Below are 7,653 nucleotides of genomic sequence, written 5' to 3' on the forward strand. Positions count from 1 at the left end.
ACCATAAAAAAACAGGCTAACCACATTTGCACCCTATATACCCTAATCCCATGGATCTTATAACACATAACCTTTTTTAGTTATTTAATTACTCTACAGTGGTAGATCGAACCCCCCCCCCAAAAAAAAACAACAACAACACATAATTATACCTATAAATAATGTCTTAGCATTACTGAAAAAAATAATTGTCAAGTGTCTAAATAATAAATGATACAAATTGTTGTCTATTGGTGTGTATTTTATATGTTGAAAAATCAATTTAAATAATGTGCCTAATTTGAAAATTGATTCTAAAACAAATGGGGTCAAATTTGTGTACAATGTAAAGCAAAACAATCTTAAAGCAATGTGTTCAAGAAAGGAAGGTGAAGTAAGAACTGATAACAAACAGATAAAAATTTGTTCAACATACAGTACAATAGCTCTCAAATCCCATTGGCCCTTAAAGACTAGTCAGGAAGAACTACTTAACTTTAATGTGTTAAAGACCTAGAGGACACACAGCCCAGCTAGTTACACTGCAGTATATACACCAAAATAATATGAAGTCTGAAATTAGACTGTTAAGGAGTCCAGATCCTAACAAGGTACAGGCTCAGTGCCCATAGAGCCACCTTAAAAAAGTGCAGGCAGACTAATAGCTGGTTGCTGGAGAGACAGTGTGCTCACTGCATTATAGGTGAGTTCAAGAAAGCAATGTATTTCTTCCTACTAAAACAATCACAAATTTTGAAATACACCAGTTCACTTATCTGTCTTCATTAACTGCCTTGTCCTGGTCGGGGTCACAGAAGATTCATTTTAAATAATATAAAATTAAGGAACACTTAATCACAGTATAACACCAAGTCAATTACACTTTGGTGCAAATAAAGGCAACAGCAAAAAGAAAAACCCAAAAAAAGGCAAAGGTTTTGCACATGGTGGTCACACACAGATGCTCTCTCCGTATCCTTTCTGAATGATTTGTCTCTAGTTATGTGTTTTGTTATAGGCTCCTTTTCACTACTTGTAGCATGAGGCAGTACATGCAAGCTAGTCATGTTGCACATGTAGTCCAGTGTCTCCTGGATTGCATGGAGGTTTGATTTGTCTCCCAGCACAGTTTCAAGAGCATGGAGGAGATACCAATAGATGGCTGTTACATGAAAAGAGCTGGACAGTGCAGTAGAAGGGCAACAACCCAGCAGAAGGAATGGTATCTACTCCTCTGTGCAAGAAGGAACAAGAGGAGCCATGCCAGAGGCCTTCAAAATAACCTCCAGTAGGATATTGGTGTGCAACTGCCAGAAGCAAACTACATGAGAATAGCTTGAGGGCCTGACATCCTCTAGTAGGCAGGCACCTTCAAGCACCTCTGGTATTTGCCAAAGAACACCAAAATTGGCACGTCCAACATTCCAACATCCTCATCGATAAGAGCAGGTTCACACTAAGAACATGTCACAGATGTGAAAGAGTCTGAAGCTGCTGTAGGGAAAGTTATGCTCAGTGACCCTAGGTTCCTCCTGTTGTACAACAGTTTCTAACCTCATGTGGCCAGAGTGTGTAGGGATGATTGATGCCATTGACTCATTCCTCAGACCTGGGTCCAATTGAGAACCTCTGTGATTATATCTATATGCACAGCAGTGCTATACACAATACTGACTTGCATTATGTAATTATAAAATATTTATTATAAAATGGATTGCTATATGCATAGCTTGAGCCTTCAGGGTTGGTACCTGAAAATAAAATGGTTGAAAGTAATAATTATTTTAGACACTAGGGGGCATGCTTCTGCAATAAACTAAAAAAGTGTAACTAGTTAGGCCATCAAAGTTACTTTAAGTCTTTAGTTCTCTGTTGTTCTCTGTAACTCTGTTTTTGTTCTATGTAGCACCTTGGTCCTAGAGAAACGTTGATTGATTTCACTATATACTACGTCAGCCATATATGGTTTAAATGGCAATAAAAGCTTCTTGACTTAACATCTGTATGGACTCACAGTTATTATAGACTAACATTAGTTATATCATCATTTGGGAACATAAACTTAACAAGTAATGTTATATTACTTCATAATCATAATCTTAATTCATAATCTTAAAAAGATAAAATAAAATTGTACTAAAGATCTGTTTTATTATGTTGCATTTTATATAAGGTGCAAAGATTCAATTATTCCACTATTAGTCAACATTTCTAATGACACTAGTAACATCAACTTACCTGACGTTAGCATAAATAAATTTTGCACATAAGCTCCATGAAAACTGTGTGGATTTTTGGTGTTCCTTCACTGAGGGTGAAAAATTTACCTTGCATTTTGACCCTGTCCATTCATAAGTGTATTTGAGCATGCAAATTTAATAAGTGTTTATTTAGCACAACCAGGCTGTAATTCAGTTAATGTTGCAGTAGCACAGTGCTACTTTCCTACTGCTCCATTCTCCTCACCTTCTCATGCAGAAAATCCTGCAGAAGGACTTCACACTGGACACAGTAATCCAACTGGGTGCACCTGGGCCTGCTGAACACCTCATCTATATGCCTCTTTCTCCTGATCACAGCATCAAGCACTTTAACTGACACTGTTACCAGAACCACCAGAATGGCTCCAGTGAAAAACAGAGCTTTTGTGTTGGCTAAAATGACTAAAACAAAAAAATGTGTTGATAAGTATTCTGATTACATCAGAGAATATATAACAGGGGTTTTCATGGAATCAGGTGTGAGTCTGTCTAATAAAAAATGAAATAGACACTTAGATCTCATAGTTGTTATTTAATTATTGATATTCAAGCATAGGTTTTAGAGTTTTAATCTATTATGCTACTCGTTTACTGTCGCTTTATCTCTATCTGTCCCTTGTTTGTCTGCTTTTTTAATGTCACACTCCCACACACTTCCTCACACCCACTGCTTCCATGCTGCAGCTGTGTGTGGTCTGCCTTTTACTTCCTGTTCTGGCTACTCACTCTGGGTCTTTCCCCTCGACACATGCTCACTGGAAATCACATGAACCTGTTCATTACACATGTAATCACATGCATTCACTCACAAAACCTAAATGCAAATGCATAAGGTGAATAATTTGCTCATGATACTTCATGCATTATTGTCCTCTCTTTTTAGATGTTTTTTGAAGAGCCTAGAGGTAAAGTACTTAGAAATTTAACTTTAATTAGTGTAAGTCTAAGAATTGACTGAGTATTTTTCAATTAATAATACCTGTAGGCAAATGTGACATTATAGGTGGCATTCACATAATGATGTAAGATGAATGTCAGTTTAATCATTAGTGCCACATTAGCTTAAAGGTATCACTAGACGAGTACTAATATAGATTATGTGTCTCATAGCCTCGCATCAAACTGTTCAGATTTCCACTCATCTGCAGTTGGTCTTTGGTATCTCCATTCTGCCCTTCATAATCATTAACTTCCAGAGACCTTTGGCACTGACATCCAGCACTGAAATGAAAGGAAAAATGGATGTCTCTGATATGCAATAGGGTGCATTTATTGCTTCCATAGGTCTGCTAAACTTGTTCCCTCAGAGGGCAGGGTCATTGCAAATCAATACAAAGTTATTATGACTGTTCTACATTCTATGATAAAACATTTTATACTGATGAGTGTGGATGATTATGCACCATCTACAGGGTACAAGGAGTCACCAAATGATTTGATAAGTATAAAAGTGGTGTAAATCACCCACTACAGCCTTGTAAAACCATCTTGCCACTTTTTTAAAGTGAAAAAACCTATGGATTATTTTGGCTCCATCACCAGAGTCTCTATAACTAGGCATCAATACAACAAATGAGGGAGGTATGATGTTAATCCACCCCGTACAGTTCCGTAAAACTTACACAATCTATGTGCATTGTGAGACCTTTTACACCAGAGAAAACATTAATCCTGCTGTTTAAAATAATCAGAGAAAGTCTTTTGTCTCTGAAGGTCTTTACATATCTGTTACTTCAACTGTGTTGACAAATGACCTTGGTAATATGCCTCACTTTACTCAGAAATTTAGCATATTTCTGTTTATCTAGTCAGTAGATATGATGCGACAAAACACACTTCTGTACATACTCTTTAGTTAGCAGGTGAGCATTTAAGTCTTTGGAATGTGCTTCAATTGCAGCTATTCATATCAAAAAAATGTTTTGTTCCTATTGTACAAAAAGTGACAACAACAACACAGCAATGTATCATCACCAGTTTAGCATGTTTCTTCGAGGGTGGAGTGCAGAGAGATGTAGGGCCCTCCACACAATGCGCTCTACATTCCAGTCGGTGGGGGCAATACTGTGCTGACATCGGCATTATATAAACATGTGTGTGAGTGAGTGTGAGTGTGTATGAGTGTGAGTGTGTGTGAGTGTGAGTGTGAGTGTGCTGAGCTGGGCTTGTGGTTGGCGGAGAGCAGGCGTGGCTTCGTTCTCTCCACAGACCGAGCGGAACAGGATCATTCAGATAGCCGCACAAAGCCAACCTGACAGGGATAGATGGAGGGAGGGCAGGAAGGAGGGCAGAGCAGAGTGCAAGTCTACTGCAGTGTCTCCAACCCCCCCACCACACTTTCACAGAAACAAGGAAGGCTGTAGATGCCCTCTGTGAACTGAGCAGAATCCAATTATAAATGCAGCTTGCAGACAGTTTGTCTCTGCAACTACGACTACTGGTTCTAAATAGTAGAATATCTCTGTGTGGTATTCTGTCATGCTATTTGAAATATCTAAGGAATAATCAAATAACCATTTACATTTTACATTTACAGCATTTAGCAGACAGCTTTATCCAGAACGACATACATTTTTATTTCACTGCTTAAAGGTTTTATGTTCCCTTCTTATTATGTAATGCACAATACACTGCATAAAAAGTAAAGAAAGAGAGGGACGATGTGTGAGATATAGATTGAACCATCAGCATATTCAGCCAGAAATACAGTTAAATTAAATTACATATTGTAAAGCATTGTTGTCTGTGTGTTCTTAGATTCTGGTAGAATTAAAAACATTTCAGTGATCAGTTCTGCAGAAGTACAAACGCCAACTTCCACAATCCTCATCTATTTCCTATATCACATGACTTAGCCAAAGATCAAATTGAAATGTAGCCATGGTCAAAATCTCCTGACTTATTATGAGACAAACCCGTGCGCCTTCACTCATGCTGCCTTTAAATAATTAAGATTTTCTTTTGTATTTTTTGTGACAAAACATTGTCCAATCTGGGCAAAAAGCATTAATCTGGGCAACCCCTATTTAGTCAAATGGAGTTGCCTTTATACAGTTATATGAACATACTCTTGAACTCTTTTATGAAGTTTTTTAACCAGCCTCATGATGGCAAAGTAGCAAGAGTATATCTCTGAGGCCCTTGCTCAATATTATATTCAACACTTTCCACATCACCTGCCTCTGTGGGGTGTAGAAATAGGTTTTGCAGCTTGAACAATTAAGATATTATACCATCTTTAAAAACTTGATCTTTAATGTACCAATAGCATGATGAGAATTTGCAAAGGAGACAAGTGGAAAACTGCTATTAGCACTATGTTTTAAAACTATGAATACTTCATGTCAGTTAATGTTAGTAATGTCGTTGGCTAGGTTCGTAGCTTGTTTTTTAATTGCTTACATTCATTGATGATATTTTAATAGACTCAATTCCCTTGAGGAGCACATCCACCTTGTAAAAAGAGTTCTAAGGTGATTTGTGCAAATCATGCAAAATCATGCAGATCAAAGTAATGTTGAAGCATTCAAGTTCTGTGTACCCTGACTAGTAATTCTTGAGTACATTATTAAAGCAGGGGGCTGTCATGGATGATGACGAGGTCCAAGCAGGCATTAACTGGGCTCAAAACATCAAAGAACATGAAAGATTTCTAGGCCTTGCTAGAAATATATTAACAACTGGTCAACCTTGGGTGAACAAAACCCGCCAGCTGCTAATCACTAAATACTGGTAAGAATTTATGAATCATTTTGTGTGCCCAATCCAGAGTTTCTAAGATACTCAGCACTACAATTCTTCAATAGTCATAGTTCATACACTATGTAATAGATTTTGTTACAAATCTGCCATACTCCTAAAGCATGACAAATATTTACGTGGTTGTGAACAGGAATCCCTAAGACTTACTCCTCTCCTTGCCTTGCCAATTGGCCTCTGAAACCACTAAGCATATTAACCTGTATTTCGACATCCTCAGAAACACAGTGTCTGACAGGGGGGCCTCATTTCACTTCTTAAATGTGGTAAGCATTCTTAGAAAATATGGAAATCTCCATTTTCTGGCCAGTGACCAAGTTGGGGAGAGCAAAAAACAGAAAAATGTCTTCATACTTTTTAAATGGATGTTACTATTTTATATGGTTGTCCACATACCAAACAAACAAACAATCATACCCACTTTTGTTTCCTTCCTTAAGCCCATAGTATCCAATCCTTAGGATGAAACACCTTCCACTGTAGGAGCTTACTGTCTTGAAGTCACAAGAGCAGCAAGAAAAAGATATAGGAATAGATTGGAAAAATACCCATTCAGAAGTCAGTGTTTATTCCAAAGTAAAAAATATATATATTTAATAATATAATATAATAATATATAATAATATATAATTCTCAGTTAACGGACTTGTTTTTATTTAGTTCCTTTTTTGTTTTTACAATTTAAAATCCTCTTTGTTAAACTTTATTAATATATAAAACAAAATGACTCGTAAGGCCATTTTCACATATACTGTAGTTCTTTGTAAATGTCTGATTTATAGTCCATTTAAAATGGATCTGAAAGGGAACTAACTGTAAGCGACCTTGATTTTTTTTGGTGTTCACAATACAAGTGGACTCAAAATGGTACTTAGTTCTCTTTCTGGACATAGCTTTGTAGCTTTTATTAGACCACTTGAATTTTGGGAAAACTTAAGTATTTTTCATTCAAGAATGGTTGATTTATGATGCTTTTGGCTGGGAATAGAAAAGTGAAAGATTTTTGATGATAAACTGTAAAAACCAGCTCATGCCAGGAAGTACTGACTGTTTAGCTTATGTGAATGAGTTTGAGACAAAATATATGACATATACAATAGTAATATACAGTAAATGTTCTTCCTGTCACTGATATTGTTATTATTATTATTATTATTATTATTATTATTATTATTATTATTATTATTATTATCAGTAGTGTTTAACTCAATAGTACACAATGTTGCCTACAAACTGCGCAAAAAGGTTTTTTTTTTTTTTTAGGTTTTTTTTACTTAATTTCTGTTAATTGACAAAAATTAACAAGTAAAATGTCAAGCAGACTGATAACACATTTTAATTTTTACGATCTGAGTTTATGTGTTGTGTATGTATGTGCACAGAAATGGTGTCAGCAATCTGGCACCTCTCGGACCACTGAAACAGTATTGTACAGTATGAAGCAGAAAGATTGAAACATCCTCAGGGAGAGATGATTAGTGATTCAATGCATATTCTATAAAAAAAACTTTTATCAATATTTATGAATTGAATAGAGATGTATCTAGACATCGAGTTGAGTTTTGAGTTTTAAGTATTTTATGATATACAACTAACAATTCTCTAAAACAGGCTGAGTGTTTTACGTGGTGCATAGCTGTGCAGTGTCGTGGTT

This window comes from Tachysurus fulvidraco, chromosome 4 (genome assembly GCF_022655615.1).
Source record: "Tachysurus fulvidraco isolate hzauxx_2018 chromosome 4, HZAU_PFXX_2.0, whole genome shotgun sequence".
In the NCBI taxonomy this organism is placed as follows: domain Eukaryota; kingdom Metazoa; phylum Chordata; class Actinopteri; order Siluriformes; family Bagridae; genus Tachysurus; species Tachysurus fulvidraco.